Below are 18,414 nucleotides of genomic sequence, written 5' to 3' on the forward strand. Positions count from 1 at the left end.
ACTAAAAATATATTTCTTTGTTTTTACTTACTTAAAAGAATGTTCACATGCTACAATTAATGCACAGGGAAAAATCCAGTCTGCACTTAAAGCTGATTAGCCTCATGTCCCTTTAACACTGTGAGCAGGCTGTATTAACCGCAGTGGATCTGAGAGAACAGCGTTTACTACAGAGAGATGTAGGGGGACCTACGAGCATGGCCATCGGACCTCTTCTCATGACACAGGGGGCTGGACCTCAGCCAGTGAGTCAGGTTCTTCTACGCTCCTCCTGACAAATCAACGACCTTCCCCCTACCCTTCCCAAAGTGACCATTTTTACACATAAAGGCAAGCTTAGGTCTAGCTTAGCCTCCATGTCACTCATTCAATGATGGTTCTCCCAGTCAAGGCTCTCGGCTGCCTGGGAAAATTCAAGCTGAGAACAAGATACAGCCTGTCCTCTTCAAATCTTCCCAGGCACAATAGGAAGTATTGTGGACTATCTTTGGAGTTTCCTTCAAAACACATGTGTCTTTGGCTCACAAGTGAAGTCTGTTCTCATCATCCCAAATCAAAGTCAAGACAGCCATAGACAGCTGTGTCTTTGGACCATGTTGACCCAAGGTGGCAGGCTCCCATTAACACCAGATTCTGGAAGTCATAGGCCAAGAAATGGGAGATTAGAAAGCCACTTCTGAGTTTGCTGTGATGTTGTAGAGGCCACTGCTGACTACAATTCCTGTTGTCTGTGCAGCCCCAGAGTGGAGTTAAGCACTGAGAAATGTTTGCCTTCCATAGAAACTGATGATTTTTTTTTTCTCTCATGGCTAGATTGCTATTTCCTTTTCAACTTGCCTTCCAGGAAGCTCACAACCAAACACATGGCCTGCCCACAGCAACTGCACAATCACACCACCCACAAACTTGCATTCAGCTTCTCCATATGGTCTTGACATTCCATCTATCCTGACTGTTCCTTTGCATTTTTTTACTGTGGTAAAAGCCACATAATATAAAACATACTATTTTTTACCATATTTAGCTGTACAGTTCAGCAGCACTAAGTACATTCACATGGTTGTGCAAATCTCACCATCATCCATCTCCTGAATTTTTCACCTTCCAAAACTGAAACTCTGTTCCCATTAGTTCAGTTCAGTTGCTAGGTCATGCCCAACCCTTTGCAACCCCATGAACCGCAGCATGCCAGGCCTCCGTATCCATCACCAACTCCTGGATTCCACTCAAACCCATGTCCATTGAGTCGGAGATGCCATCCAATCATCTTATACTCTGTCATCCCCTTCTCCTCCTGCCCTCAATCTTTCCCAGCATCAGGGTGTTTTCAAATGAGTCGGCTCTTTGCAACAGGTGGCCAAAGTATTGGAGTTTCAGCTTCAACATCAATCCTTCCAATGAACACCCAGGACTGATCTCCTTTAAGATGAACTGGTTGGATCTCTTTGCAGTCCAAGGGACTCTCAAGCATCTTCTCCAACACCACAGTTCAAAAGCATCAATTCTTTAGCACTCAGCTTTCTTTATAGAACTCTCACATCCATATATGACTACTGGAAAAACCATAGCCTTGACTAGACGGACCTTTGTTGACAAAGTAATGTCTCTGCTTTTCAATATGGTGTCTAGGTTGGTCATAACTTTCCTTCCAAGGAGTAAGCGTCTTTTAATTTCATGGCTGCAATCACTATCTGCAGTGATTTTGGAGCCCCCAAAAATAAAGTCTGCCACTGTTTCCACTGTTTCTCCATCTATTTGCCATGAGGTGATGGGACCAGATGCCATGATCTTAGTTTTCTGAATGTTGAGCTTTAAGCCAACGTTTTCACTCTCCTCTTTCACTTTCATCATTCAGTTCAGTTCAGTTCAGTCACTCAGTCGTGTCTGACTCTTTGCGACACCATGAATCGCAGCACGCCAGGCCTCCCTGTTCATCACCATCTCCAGGAGTTCACTCAGACTCACGTCCATCATTACTTAATATTTTTATTCTAGTATCACTTGTTAGCCAACTCCAATCCTACATAAAATATATTTGAAATAAATTAACATAATACCACGCCAACCATGTAAGAGAGGTGCCATCTGGAGGGTAGGCCCCCAGAGGCGCCAGAAGGGGAGCCTCCCCTTTTTCCACTGCAACCTTGTCTCAAACTTATGTTGCTTCACCATTTGAAATCCATTCATTTAGCAAAACTACTTTTTCTATTCTTGGGTAGGAAAGTAAATATACCTGGGAACGATTTCTCCCTATTTATCCTTGCAAAGAACTTTATTCTGATCCTGTCTAATCATGCATAACTCAGCACAGGTGTGAATTTAGTAAAAGAGAAAAATGGAAGAAGAATGATTGAAATTGATGAAAGATAAGAGGAATGTCTGGGGATCAGGAACATTTGCATGGTTGGGAATTACTTTTGTTGGACAGGCAAGCTCACAGACTACACAGCTTCTTGATACGTGAGAGAGGGAGTAGAAGGAGCTAAGAGTCACTCACATATTTCATGACTTGGTACAAACATCCAAACACAAGCCTAAAAGTCTGAAGACCTTGATGTTTACAGTAGCTTGTGCTTAAGAGCATGACAGGATTGACAAGGAATGCTTTATAGATTTAATCTCATCTAATCTTCAAAATGGGCTTCCCTGGTAGCTCAGCGGGTGAAGAATCTGCCTGCAACGGCAGAGACCACCTGCAATACAGGAGACATGGGTTTGATCTCTGGGTCGGGAAGATTCCCTGGAGAAGGAAATGACACTTACTCCAGTTTTCTTGTCTGGGAAATCCCATGGACAGAGAGACCTGGTGGGCCACAGTCCATGGGGTCACAAAACAGTCAGACATAACTTGGTGACTAAACAACAACAACAATCTTCAAAACAACCGTGTAAGTTTTCATTATTCTCCTTATGATGTAAACATGAGAACTGTGGCTCAGAGAGGTTAGTAACTTGTCCAAGAGCACACAATTCATTTACAACAGAGGGGAGATAAAAGTACAGGTCGCTTCCAGCAGAAAATGTAACCCTGTGGTGCCCGCGGAACAGAGAGCAGGAACCCAGGAAGAGGAGGCCCCAGCGAAATCTGCTCTTATGTATCCATCCCCCGACCCCGCAGAAGCCCAGTGGCTCCGCTCCATGCAGTTCATTCTTGCTGCTGCTGAGTCGCTTCAGTCGTGCCCAACTCTGTGTGACCCCACAGACAGCAGCCCACCAGGCTCCCTGTCCCTGGGACTCTCCAGGCAAGAACACTGGAGTGGGTTGCCATTGCCTTCTCCAATGCGTGAAAGTGAAAAGTGAAAGTGAAGTCGCTCAGTCGTGTCCGACTCCCAGCGACCCCATGGACTGCAGCCCACCAGGCTCCTCCATCCATGGGATTTGCCAGGCAAGGGTACTGGAGTGGGGTGCCATTGTAACCCAAAATACAGATTTCTGAGTGAAACTAAAACCCATGCTTGAAAATAAAAATCTCCCTCTGCTGCAGCTGACATCCACACCCAAGAAAACACATGCCAAGTAGAAAAGTCCTTTTCTTGTATTTCCACCAATTGTTCTGCATTTACCCCATGTACAGGAAAGCATTTCTGGGGCACTTGAGGAGGACATGTTAAATTTACTGGATTCCAAATGTTCGCATTTATTTATAATCAAGAATATGCAAAAGAGAAGGAAAATACAACCCTGAACAGTGAACTGCCCCTTCTCCCCACACACAGCCCTCCCCACAGCTGGCAGATCACAGTTCTAATGAAATGAGAGTGAGACAGCTGCCCTCTCCTCCAGTGGGGCAGGGTGGGCCTGGTGGTCCTGAAGTCATGGTCTATGGACTGAGGTCCACATCCAGGCCGAGCTAACACCCACACCAAGCAGAGAGGGATCAAAACCCAAGGAGCCCCGACCAGCAATGGGACCATAGGACCAGGCCAGGCTGGATGAATACCAGCTACAGGCCCAAGGCGCCATGATGGTTGAGGCAAGACCCATCATGGGAGCAGACAGGGTCTGCCATCAGCATCAGCAGGGAATGTGGATGACAGCCTGGATCAGGAAGTCAGACCCTCAGTCCAGAGGAGGCAGACAGGCGCCAGGGAGGGCAAAGGACAATCAACAGTGATGGAAGAAACCAGAGAACCACAGAGGCCATCAACCCAGCAACAGTGGGGCAGGGCAAGAGCCTCTGGACTGGAAGATGGAGGTCAGAGTGTCAAATCCTAATGTTATTCTGTCCTGCCTGAATAACCCCAAACCAATGGCTTCTCATCACTGTGCCCATGTTTCTTCAGTTAAAAACTGGATATGAGAGACCTCTTTCACAGGGTTTCTATGAGCATTAAATACCTGCAGATGTGAGTGGGGGTTTTTTAAGTTTGAATACCAAAAAATTGGTTATTGAGTATGTATAAAAGTCAAGTTTCAATGTTACTTTCCCTACAGCCTTCACACCTTTCTAGTCTTCCTACAGGTATGCCCCCCTACACTTCTCCAGGAGATATTATATCACTTACCTAAAAACAAACATCGTCATCTGATGAGAGACATGACCATCTCTGCCACAGTCTCCTTCTACTCCCTACTGTCTTGCCCCAGTCCAATTTGCAATTTATGCTACCTGCCTGGTCCTGTAGGCATCGGAGTTTGTGACCCCTGTCCAAGAATCAGAGCAAGCAGCAGGCAGAGGCCTAGGCCTGTCAAAGAAGAGCAACAGTTCATCCAGCCCATCCCAGAACTTGCCACAGACAGCATGTCCACAAACATTACAGCACACTCCCTGGCAGCAGAGCCAACCCCAGAAGAGCAGCCCTAAGTCCTCAGGTGGCACCAGGCAAACAGCAGCCTTGAGAAGGGAGGGGGAAAAAAGGAGGTGGCTCCCCAGCCTTTGAGGGTGGCCAGTGCAAACAGCATTGGCTCAGTCTCCAAAGCTCCACTGAACCTCACAATAGAACCAGTTACCCAGGTAAATTAAGGCACATGAGCCACTTTCCAATCCTTTCCTTAGGGGAAAAAATCCTTTCCTTGGAGGTTAAAAACAAAAAAAGTGCTTGAAATGGGATCTGATTTTCAAGCTTCTACTCTGCTTTTGCTAAGCTGACTTAGGCTATTCAAACCTTGAAAGCACCCAGTCTCCACAAATCCCCAATGATCTTGGCAGCAGCAACCAACAGTTTGTTCTTGGGATTTCTTGTAGCTCCATTGGTATAGCTGGGAGAAGCAAAGGCAGAAAACACCCAGAGAGCAGATCCAGCCTTCCTTAGAGACTCCCGGATCTCCTACAACCTGCCGTCTTGCTCAGCTCACAGCAATGATGTAGCCAAACAGGCTTTGGGGTCTTACTCATCTGAAACATGATTGTGTTCACAAGCAGAAGGCTTTCTGAACTGCTGCTGACAGTAGGGAAATCAGGGGGGGAAATTGCATTTCCTGAGGGGATATGCTCGGGGTCTCATCAGATGTTCTCAGGGGCTACGGGCCGTATTCAAAATATTTAACGACAAAGAATAGGAAGACAGCACACCAAACCAGGACGAGTCTCCAACCAGCCACAGACCCTTGGAGAAAGGAATATTATTAGCCACATTTTGAGGTTTTGGAAACCTAGCCAAATATTTTAAAAATTAAAAAATAAAAAGACAAACACACAACCAGTGCATGGCTTTATAAACTTCCATTTAGCCTGTTGAGAGGCCTGGCCACTGCCTCCAGGAAGACAGAATGAGGCCAGTGAACAGCTGTAAAGTGTCTTTTAGAAGAGGGACATCTGGTCACGTCCACAGATCTTGGAAGTTTCCTGGCTGAATTCTAGGGTTATGGGGCTTATCCTTTTTACATGAAAGGCCATATTTCCACTGGAATCATACTGCCATCAAATTGTAGAGTAGGACTTCAGACATCAAGCCCAAACACAGTGAGGATCCCTGCCAGCACAACAGAGCTGACTCCAGAACGCAGAACTCTGACTCTCACTCCAGAAATCTTCAGGCAACAAGATCCCCCAATTTGTGCCCCCCTGATTTCCAAAACCCTGTGCACTGTTTACCAACCTCAGCTTCATCTGAAGTGAAAACAGGTGCAGACATATCTCAGCACTAGAATCACTCTGGTTGGTTGGAAATCACAACCAAGTGAAAGGCTTCATCCCACAGCTTTATAGGAAGATTCAGGAATTGGGAACTGGACTGGCAGGGAAAGACAGCAGTGGTTCACTGCGACTAGAAATAATTTATTCTTAGAATGACCAACTCAGGACCTGTACCCTCCAGAGTTCAGAATACCCTCTGAACTTGATCTAGGGTTCAACTAAAATACCCTCACCTTGATCTAGGCTGTTGGCTTAAGATACTGTACTTGAGGCATCTGCTGTATGCATTTCAAGCCACAAAACAAGGTAAAAAACAAAAGCAAAGCCATAGTAGGTTTATTCTTCACAGTGAATGCCCTTCTAAACAACCTAAGCTGAAATTTAAAGATATTCACAGATGCATCCATAAAGAAAAAACAACCAAGCCTGATGCAATGCAACTGATAAATTTTTTTTTAAAGCTGAAGCAAGTAATTACATAGCAAAGCCTGAGCCACCTCCAGGCACACAGGTAAACGCACGCACACACACACAAAACCACATACACATGCATATGCATGTACACACGTGCAAACACACACGTGCTGTTTTGGCTCCTAAGACACAGTCAGCCGCATGCCCGCTGCCTCTTTGCTGGATATATTGTGACAGTCACTACGCTAACGAGATCCCAACTGTCACTCTCAGTTTCTACATTTGTTTTTCGTGTTTTCTTCCAAGACCATTGCCCAAAAGGCAGTTATGGGCAAAATGCATCTCATCAGCCTTCTCTCTCCTCCTCTTCAGAACAGCAGGGTTTCCATGTGGCAGCCTGGAACAAAGACCCTCAGCTCCCTCAGAAGAGGGAGGGAAGGGCTGAGACCCTGGGGACATGGTAGACCCAGGGTCTCGGTGGCCACTGGGCTGGATGTTGATCGGCCGTGGCTGCTGCTGCAGAGACTTGCCTGCCCATCTTCCTGGGCAGGAGAAACAAAATCATTAGGAAACCGCATCTCTAGAAAAATACCACACTGGAACTCAAGCACCAGAGCCAGTAACCGGGACATGTGAATGCTTTTGCACTGGCAAGATAATTCAAAGTGGAAGCAGTGTAAAAAAAGACACTATTTCAAATTGGAGGAGCAGGAAGCAAGATCTCCCCACAGGGATAAAGTATAAGAAATGAGACTTTAATGAATGCCCACTTAATAAGTACCCACACATGAAGTATGGCTGTCCTGGTGGCTCAGATGGTAAAGAATCTGCCTGCAATGCAGCAGACCTGGGTTTGATCCCTGGGTGAGGAGGATTCCCTGGAAAAGGGAATGCTACCCTCTCCAGTATTCTTGCCTGGAGAATTCCATGGACAGAGGAGCCTGGTGCGCTACAGTCCATGGGGTTGCAAAGAGTTGGAATACAGCTGAGCGACTAACACATTACACACAAAATATAGTTTGTACAGAAGCCCAGAGGCATAAGTAGTTCACTGCAAAATTATCCTCAACTCTAGAGCACACATGCTATGTGCTGTAAGCCATTTGTTTGCTAGTTTTTATGATGGAAAAAAATGCACCCTATCCTTTTAAACAAAGTCACTTGAAATCTTTGTAAAGGACTATTTTAAAACACTGGAAAGACAGGCTTCCTCAGTGATTATCTTGAGGGAGGATTAAGAGAGGTTATATTGATCTTAGTAGGTTTCCATATTCCCAGAATATGTACATGTTTTTCAGAAAAGATAGTTTTTGAACTTCTTTTACGAGCATTAGAAGGAAATGTTCCACTGCCCCAATGCACACATACACATGCACACCTGTGAATACTGAGGATCCCTGCTGGGTCTCTGTTTGAACAGGGAACAATAACTACTCCCCCGGTGATTGTCTCTGAAACCCTGCAGGGAAGCAGAACCACTGTGTCGTGAGGGCAGCCGCCAGCTAGACAGAGCGGGTGTCTGACAGGCACGCCGACTTTTCTTGGAAGCACCCATGCTAGCTTCTTACAGAACAGGCTGTGCAATCAGGGTGATGGTTTAACCAGGTGTGAGAGTGAAGTGGCAGAGATGAGGTGAGACGAGGCAGCCATTTCTCTCCTGAAAATGACTTGTCCACAGGATCCATCCCACAAAATAGCACTCAAATCAGATCTGGTCCCTGCTCTGACCCTCATTTTGACAGATAAAAGTGCCGGTCAGGGTACCTGTACATTATTAACGACTATTTCAAGGATCCATGGTGAATTCTTGGTGGTTTATGAGTGTAAGGGGAAGAATTAATTCTATTTTCTCTGAAAAGCTCAAGCCCCAGGACTTGGTTCAAGATAACAAGAAATCAGCAGGGAGACAGGAGGCCTAAGACCCCTTCCTCTGGGTTCTTAGAACTTTCCAGCAGCCATGGAAACAGTGGAAAACAGTAACTGTGACCTTCCTCCAACAGCCTCTTCTAGTAACTCTCACCTCTGGTGCAGCAGACTATATCAATAGTCTCCTACATGATATGGGAGGTGTCGAAAGTCTGTAATAAAATCTATACTCAAAGTAGATGTGCTCAATTTCAAATTCTGTTACTAAACAAAACTAGGGTGCACTCATCTGACACACAGCAAAGCCAATTTACTGACACTGGGTTGTTTCAAAGGAAAGTACGATGCTTATTGCAAGGTGCCCAGTATTGGAGCCAGGCGAGGAGAACAGGCAGCTGATGTTCAAAAGACCTGAACTTCCCATGGCTTTCAGGGAAAGGTTTTTAAAAGCAGCGTGAGGGAGAGGGTCACAGGGTCTGTCATCAGCTCGTGCATGATGCTCCAATTGGTTGATGGGGAGGTTAACAGGATGATGTTTCTAGAATCTCCGTCATCAACCTGGTTACAACTGGGCTGATGTCTACATGCCAGTGGTTAGCATGCAGTTAACTTCTTCCAGCTGGTGCGGTTTTAGTATCTGCAGAACAACTCAAGGCTATGGCTCAGGATATTCTCTACAGCCCTTGAAAGTTAAAAGTTAAAGTTAAGTCGCTCAGTCGTGTCTGACTCTTTGCGACCCTGTGGACTGTAGCCCACCCGGCTTCTCGGTCCATGGGATTCTCCAGGCAAGAACACTGGAGTGGGTTGCCATTTCCTTCTCCAAGCCCTTGAGGAGGAACTAAAGGTCCTTGACTTAGTTTTATGGCTAAGCTATTATTATTTTGTCTTGCTTGACTGTTTTTCTTTGTCTCTGCATTTTCTCACTCCTCTTGCTCTTCAGAACTCAGGAAAGGCCCAGGAAGCCAAAGCTTTTTTTTTTTTTTCTTCAAACAAGAGGCAAGGGGAGCACAGATTTGAGAAGTGGGTCTGTCCCTGGAGAAGGCCCCATAGGGTCCTGCTTGGATTCAATTCTACTAGTTTACTATACTAGTAGTTAAATTAGTCATCCCCTTGTTAGCTAATTCTTGAGATTTATCTAAACCATGAATTTATATTTTCCATGTTTTTTGAAGTTCAGTTTGATTATCTGTGAAAAGATCTTTCTTTTGTCCCCAAATGTATCATCTTCTTCTCTAAAAACTAGAAAATTAGATATCACTTTTTAGGCTAAGAGCTACTTGGATCTCTTGACCTGAGCTTGAGTATATATGTAAAAAAGCATATCAAAATTTACAAAATAGAAACAGACTCACAGACTTAGAGAATGAACCTATCCCCTGCAACCCCCCTCAAGAGGGGGAAGAATCAGGGGAAGGGATAGTTAGGGAGTTTGGGACTGACTGTACACACTGCTACATTTTAAATGAATAACCGACAAGGACCTACTATATAGCACAGGGAACTCTGCTCAATATTCTGTAATAACTTAAATGGGAAAAAAACTTAAAAAGAATTGATACATGTATATATATAATTGAATCACTCTGCTGAAATTAAGACATTGTTAATCAACAGTACTCCAATATAAAATTTAAAAAAAATTTTTTAATATCATCCAGAATTTTATTTACCTTAAATCTCAGATCTTAAATCTGACTTCTTGGAATGAGATTTGTCAAAACAGCTATAAGACTCACTCAGAAAACTAATTTAACTAAAAACAATACATTACATCTGCTTTATTCATTTCTAATCTACTCAAGAGTAAGAATATGTCTAACCTCAATCATACTCTCAAAATCACACTGACAGATTCTTGGAATCAAGGAGAAAAAAATCTATTGTAGAAATTTATGAATAAATTTTAGCTCTGCACTGTATTGAGCACTTGAAATGTGACTACTGAGACTGAGAAACTAAATATTTCATTTTATTTAATTTTAATTAATTTTAAAATGGGTGTCTGATTCTGTTACTAGAAAATAATTTTAAGTATTTATGGAACAACCTGAGTATGTGAATTTATCTTCTCAACTGTAAATTCTATAAACACTAAATACAGATCAGGTATTTCTAATGAAAATTTAGCACCCTGCTGGAGATGTAAAATACACATAGGATTTCCAAGAGTTGCTACAAAGAAAGAGAACATAAAACCTCATTAATATTTAATATTGATTATGTACTGAAATGAGAATATTTCATGTGTGCATACTCAGTCACTTCAGTTGTGTCTGACTCTTTGCAACCTGTGGACTGTAGCCCGCCAGGCTCCTCTGTCCATGGGATTCTCCAAGCAAGAATACTGGAGTGGGTTGTCATGCCTTCCTCCAGGGGATATTCCCAACCCAGGGATCGAACCCACATCTTCTGCATCTCTTACGTTGCAGGAGGATTCTTTACCGCTTGAGCCTCTAATATTTCATATTAGGTTAAATAAAATATATGATTAAAATTAATTTCATCTCTTTTTATCTTTTAATGTGGCTACCAGAAAGTTTTAAATTAAATATGTGGTTCATGTTACACTTTGATTGGACATCGCTGCTCTAGTGGGCTACATATGGTGGGGTAACTAGCAAAAATAGCATATTATTCATTTATTATCTCCATACAGTAACACTTCTGTAGTTATTGTATTATTGTAATAGTAATGTATTATTGTAATGTTTATTATTTTCCCATACGTTTTTCATCCTACCTCTAAATATTAAAAAATATGTGAACCAAATGACTGACGGCTACACAAACAAGCAAAGGTTATCCGACCAGTGACAGTGGGCAACAGTAAATGCGAGTCACTCCCATACGACCTGGCTCCTGGGCTGGGCAGAATTACATGACAGACAGTCCCAATACTGCTAAGAGGAGCTCAGGAGTTACACCCACATTAGCTATCTTAACCAAATACTTAAAAGAGGGTCATTGAGTGTGACACAATGAGAGAAAATAAAGTCTTACTAAGGACCATAAAGAGATCTTTTTCAAGCAATGTGCTCTGGAGTACAGGATCAGTTCAGTTCAATTCAGTTGCTGAGTCATGTCTGACTCTCTGCGACCCCACAGACTGCAGTACACCAGGCTTCCCTGTCCATCAAGAACTCCCAGAGCTTACTCAAAATCATGTCTATTGAGTCAGTGATGCCATCCAAGCATCTCATCCTCTGTCATTCCCTTCTCCTCCCACCTTCAATCTTTCCCAGCATCAGGGTCTTTTCCAATGAGTCAGTTCTTTGCATCAGTGGCCAAAATATTGGAGTTTCAGCTTTAGTATCAGTCCTTCCAATGAATATTCAGGACTGATTTCCATCCAGTCAGGATGGACTGGTTGGATCTCCTTGAAGTCCAAGGGACTCTCAAGAGTCTTCTCCAACACCACATTTCAAAAGCATCAATTCTCTGGCACGCAGATTTCTTTATAGTACAACTCTAACATCCATACATGACTACTGGAAAAATCATAGCTTTGACTAGATGGACAAAGTAATGTCTGGCAAAATAATGTTTCTGCTTCTTAATATGCTGTCTAGGTTGATCATAGCTTTTCTTCCAAGGAGCAAGCGTCTTTAAATTTCATGGCTGCAATCATCATCTGCAGTGATTTTGGAGCCCCCAAAATAAAGTCTGTCACCATTTCCATTGTTTCTCCATCTATTTGCCATGAAGTGATGGGTCCGGATGCCATGATCTTAGTTTTCTGAATGTTGAGTTTTAAGCCAACTTTTTCACTCTCCTCTGTCATTTTCATCAAGAGGCTCTTTAGTTCCTCTTTACTTTCTGCCATAAGGGTGGCGTCATTTGCATATCTGACGTTATTGATATTTCTCCCAGCAATCTTGATTCCAGCTTGTGCTTCTTCCAGCCCAGGGTTTCTCATGATGTACTCTGCATATAAGTTAAATAATCAGGGTGACAATATACACCTTGATGTATTCCTTTCCCTATTTGGAACCAGTCTGTTGTTCCAGTTCAAACTGTTGCTTCCTGGCCTGCATACAGATTTCTCAAGAGGCAGGTCAGGTGGTCTGGTATTCTCATCTCTTTCAGAATTTTCCACAGTTTATTGTGATCCACAGAGTCAAAGGCTTTGGCATAGTCAATAAAGCAGAAATAGATGTTTTTCTGGAACTCTCTCACTTTTTCAATGATCCAGCATATGTTGGCAGTTTGATCTCTGGTTCCTCTGCCTTTTCTAAATCCAGCTTGAACATCTGGAAGTTCAGGGTTCACATACTGTTGAACTCTGGCTTGGAGAATTTTGAGCATTACTTTGCTAGTGTGTGAAATCAGTGCAATTGTGCAGTAGTTTGAGCATTCTTTGGCATTGCCTTTCTTTGGGATTGGAATAAAAACTGACCTTTTCCAGTCCTGTGGCCACTGCTGAGTTTTCCAAATTTGCTGGCATACTGAGTGCAGCACTTTCACAGCATCATCTTTCAGGATTTGAAACAGCTCAACTGGAATTCCATCACCTCCACTAGCTTTGTCGTAGTAATGCTTCCTAAGGCCCATTTGACTTCTCATTCCAGGATGTCAGGCTCTAGGTGAGTGATCACACCATCATGATTATCTGGCTCATGAAGATTTTTTTTGTATAGTTCTTCTGTGTATTGTTGCCACTTCTTAATATCTTCTGCTTCTGTTAGGTCCTTGCCATTTCTGTCCTTTATTGTGCCCATCTTTGCATGAAATGTTCCCTTGGTATCTCTAATTTTCTAGAAGAGATCTCTAAGCTTTACCATTCTATTTTTTTCCTCTATTTCTTTGCATTGATCACTGAGGAAGGCTCTCTTATCTCTCCTTGCTATTCTTTGGGTTTCTGCATTCAAATGGGTGTATCTTCCCTTTTCTCCTTTGCCTTTTGCTTCTCTTCTTTTCTCAGCTATTTGTAAGGCCTCCTCAGACAGTCATTTTGCCTTTTTGCATTTCTTTTCCATGGGGATGGTCTTGATCACTGACTCCTGTACAATGTCATGAACCTCCATCCATAGTTCTTCAGACACTCTATCAGATCTCATCCCTTGAATCCACTTGTCACTTCCACTGTATAATCATAAGAGATTTGATTTAGGTCATACCTGAATGGTCCAGTTTTGTCAAGTAGGTTTTCCCTACTTTCTTCAATTAGAGTCTGAATTTGGCAATAAGGAATTCATAATCTGAGCCACAGTCAGCTCCTGGTCTTGTTTTTGCTGACTACATAGAGCTTCTCCATCTTTGGCTGCAAAGAATATAATCAATCTGATTTCGGTATTGACCATCTGGTGATGTCCATGTGTAGAGTCTTCTCTTGTGTTGTTGGATGAGGGTATTCGCTGTGACCGGTGAGTTCTCTTGGAAAAACTCTATTAGTCTTTGCCCTGCTTCATTCCATATTCCAAGGACAAATTTGCCTGTTATTCCAGGTGTTTCTTGACTTCCTACTTTTCCATTCCAGTCCCCTATAATGAAAAGGACATCTTTTTCATGTGTTAGTTCTAGAAGGTCTTGTAGGTCTTCATAGAACCAATCAACTTCGACTTCTTCAGCATTATTCGTTGGGGCATAGACTTGGATTACTGTGATATTGAATGGTTTGCCTTGGAAACCAACAGAGATCATTTTGTCGTTTTGAGATTGCATCCAAGTACTGCATTTCAGACTCTTTGTTGACTATGATGGTTACTCCATTTCTTCTAAGGGATTCTTGCCCACAGTAGCAGATATAATGGTCATCTGAGTTAAGTTCACCCATTTTAGTCCATTTTAGTTCAGTGATTCCTAAAATGTCAATGTGGCAAATGGACTTTATTATGTACCCAATCACCTCTCTCTCTGTCATCTTTAGTTGCGATTACCAAGAAATTCCCAAGGTTCTTTTCCTCCTACCTATCCAAATGGTGGTAGGCATTCATTGTCAGTTCCATCCACGTTTTTTCCTGGGTTTCCATGACACAAGATGTTACACTGGGAGATCACACAACCCATCACTCACCACTTCACTTCAAAGGGCTTTAATGCCTGTTTATTCATTTTTACAAATATTTTTAGGGCCTACCTTCTGCCAGGCTCTGTTCTAGGTACTAATGTAATACAACAGAAAGCAAGGAAAATAAAAGTGATCTATGCCCACACTGTTTCTGCATCCTATGATTTCACAGAAGCCTGACTATAATTTCTCAGCAGTTAGAAACACAGGTTAATGTTTGTAATTATTATGCAATGTTTGAAATATACAAGAAGATATTTTTAAAATGTAATGAACAACCATGTACCCATCCCTCCTGAATTCTACCCCATATTTTCCCTCATCACTGATCTCACAGCATTAGTGTTTAGGATGCATGTACATTTCATCATACTTTCACTATAAATTCATGTCTCCCTAAGCAGTTATGTGACTTGGCATATTTTAGATTTGCATATGTATAAGTGTGTTTTAAAAAGATGTTTTTAACTTGAGATAAGTAACTGACAGTAGAAATTTCTTACTAAGCTTTCAGATAGAAAAATAATTTTTTTAAGTCACCACCCAAGTCACATATAAAGGAATATAAATTTAAATATTACACATGACTACAAATGTTCATACCCATAGCATACAGTTCACAGTAAGAACAGTAGGAAGAGTTCAGTGTGTTTCATAATCATTAAAAGCTTTTAGTGGACAGATTGGAAATTACTTATATATGTCTTTTTTCCTTCCCAAAATAAACTTTAAATTAGGATTTTTGAATGGTACAAAATATACAAAAAAGTTTACAGTGAAAAGTAAGCCTCTTCCTGCCCTTGATCCCAGCCACCCTGTGGCCATCCCCATATGTGAAAGTGAAAGTCACTCAGTCATGTCTAATTCTTTGCAACCCCATGGACTATACAGTCCGTGGAATTCTCTAGGCCAGAATACTGGAGTGGGTAGCCTTTCCCTTCTCCAGGGGATCTTCCTGCAACCCAGGGATTGAACCCAGGTCTCCCGCACTGCAGGCAGACTCTTTACCAGCTGAGCCACAAGGGAAGCCCAAGAATACTGGAGTGGGTAGCCTACCCCTTCTCCAGGGGATCTTCCCGACCCAGGAATCGAACCAGGGTCTCATGCATTGCAGGCGGATTCTTTACCAACTGAGCTATCACCAATATTATTCCTTATGCATATGCCCAGAGATTCCACACATAAATAAGCAATCAAGTATATGTTATCTGCTTCTTTTAATACAAATGGTGACACCTTGCTGATTTCATTTAATGGTTTATCTTAGAGATCTTTTCAGATTAGTGTGTATGGAGCTGCTGCATCCTGTTTTTTAATTGAGGTAAAACTGACACAGAACATTGTATTAGTCTCAGGTGTACAATAATGATTTAATATCTGTATACACTACCTCATAGATGTGCCATGTTTGATTTAGATTCTCTCCCATAGATAGTGGAGAGGTAGTTTCAAATCCTCTGAAGCAAACAGTACTGCTCTGAATACTCCCAAATATATGCAATTTCAGAATGCTCAAGAATGTCCATAACACATTCCTAGAATGAATGCTGAGTCAAAGAGTGGTTACTATATACATATATTATATATATACGTATACTTAATATTTTGATTAGGGTTACAAAAGAGTCCTCCAAAGGGTTATACAATTTAATTCCTACCAGATAGGTATAAGAGCATCTTTCTTCACTGCCTCTTTGTCAATACAACGTATTGTGTGTGTTCATTAAGCTAAGTGATAAATATCATCTCACTGAAATGGTAATTTCTGAATGTTTTGTTTTATTTTATTTTATTTATTTTTTTACTTTACAATACTGTATTGGTTTTGCCATACATTATAATTTAAAATTTTTTTTCAATAGGGAAAAGTACAACTTAATACAAGCTAAGGGATACAAGAAGGCTAATGAATGAAACTGAATTTGTTAACAGAAACCAAGCTATAAAACTCAAGGCATGACACTACTCTATAAAGGGATATATTAGGTTCATGTGAGCAATAAAGACAAACACCTAATTACAATATTGCCCAATCTCTTCTAATAAACTAATGCATAATATTGACACAGGTAAAAGCCTTATAAAAACTTGTAGAGAGAATACCACCCAACACCTGCCTAAGTTCAACTACTCAGAAATATCAGTACTATACATGGGAGTCTGCTTTATGCTATATGACTTTCTTGCACTTAACCAGTAAAAAACAGATGGAGGCCAAACTGAGGGTAAAACAAAGTGGTTCTTCACATGTCGCACACACTGTCACTGACCCCATGAAATCCCATCCTTCAGATCAGCAACAGAGTTAAGTCACCTGGGTTCTGAATGAGTGAACCTAGCCCAATCACTTGACCCCTGCGACCTCCAGCTCCTCATCTATTAGACTACTGAAAATAAATGCACTGAATTTTTCCTTGAGGTCCCTCCCAGCTGAAAATATATTCCTGATATTATGATTAATAGATGATGAGTGGCTTTTCTAAAAGTGGTTGGGTAAAGAGGCCTTCACTCCCCTTCACTTTGACATGCATTTGCTGGATGTATGGCTTCAGCTTGGGGGTCAGTAACCACTGAAACCAAAGAACAGAGATTTCTATGTGCAATAAGTAAGGGTATTACAAACCCTGGGACCTGTCCAAGGGGTCAACTGACAGGAGTATCTGTTCTATCACAAAGCCCCTTCTATCTGAGGGGGATGAGAAATGCATTCTGAAATCTGGAATTGATAAATTCTATGAGGACATGGAACTCACTCAGCTCAAGACCCTTACAATGGTACTGGTTATCTCATCTGTACACACAGCTGCCTTAAAGCCAAACAGACAGATTCCACCAAATGGATTCCCAAGTCATCAATTGCAAAGCCTATGATGGGATAATGAGTCCTGAGGACTTCCAGGAGGGGCACAATTCACAGAAATAAAAGGCAAGGGGATGAAGGAAACAAAAAGACTACATTGAATTAACTTAAAATCCAGAAAAATGGAAAAGTTAGCAGAAAATATTCAAAATCAAGATGCAGTAATGGCCTTGAGGGCATTATGCTAAGTGAAATAAGACAAAGACAAATATCATATAACCTCACTTTTATGTGGAATATAAAAACATCAGACTCAGAAAAATAAAGTAGAATGGGGGCTGCCAAGGGCCACAGGAGGTGGAGGAAATGGGGAGATGTGGGTAAAGGGTATAAACCTCCAGTAATGAGTAAGTTCTGGGCATCTAATGTACAGCATGGGGACTATAGCTAACAATACTATATTGTACCCTTGAAAGTTACTATGAGAATAGAGCTTTAATGTTCTCTCCATAATAAAAACAACAAAAGGGTAATTATGTGAAGTGATAGAGGCATTAACTAACCTTATTGTGGTAAACATTTCACAATATATATGTGTATCAAAGCATTACATTGTACACATTAAACTCTCAGCATTATATGTTAATTATACGTCAATAAATCTGGAAAAAAATACAGTCATAAGGCAAGCTTTATCAAATACAGAAATTCCACAGGCAAAGAAACAGCTAGATGAAACAAGGAACCTGGTAGCAGAAAAAAATCTAAGGAAACAAACTGAAGACCTACAATAAGAAAAAATATGGTCAGTTTACATTTATGAAGTAATTATTCTTTCATTTAATAAATGTTTATCATTATAGACATTTGGTTATACTCAGCTAGCTTTCTGCCACCTGCCATCAGGTAATTTCACTGTTCATTAGCTGGCCCACACCCAACAGAGTGAACAGAAAGAAAAGTTAAACTCTTGGCAGTTGACCTTACTCAGGTAAACAGCAATAGTAAAAGGTCATGTGATGCAATCCAGGAGGCTGGGAGAGGAAAATTGAAGTTGAGTCTTAAGAGAATCAACAGACTCCATTTATTCATCATTTAAGAGTGTTCATGGCCGTTAACCCACACACTCCTCAGAGTTCTGGCCACTTGGCCCTGGACTTTGACATTCTATCAGTGAGTTCAGCCTGTCTACTTGTTCACCCGCTGTCTCCTAATTCTGGGCCCCCGGAACCCTGATCCCCAGCTGGAACA

At 41.8% G+C, this 18,414-nt stretch overlaps 1 protein-coding gene across 2 annotated transcripts in view; it reads right to left on the reverse strand.

Moving 5' to 3' along the window:
• Window positions 1-18,414, reverse strand: part of FRMD3 (FERM domain containing 3) — a 345,545-nt gene that overhangs the window by 243,295 nt on the left and 83,836 nt on the right. The gene's annotated exons all lie outside the window — the stretch shown is intronic.

This window comes from Oryx dammah, unplaced genomic scaffold (genome assembly GCF_014754425.2).
Source record: "Oryx dammah isolate SB20612 unplaced genomic scaffold, SCBI_Odam_1.1 HiC_scaffold_1, whole genome shotgun sequence".
NCBI lineage: Eukaryota > Metazoa > Chordata > Mammalia > Artiodactyla > Bovidae > Oryx > Oryx dammah.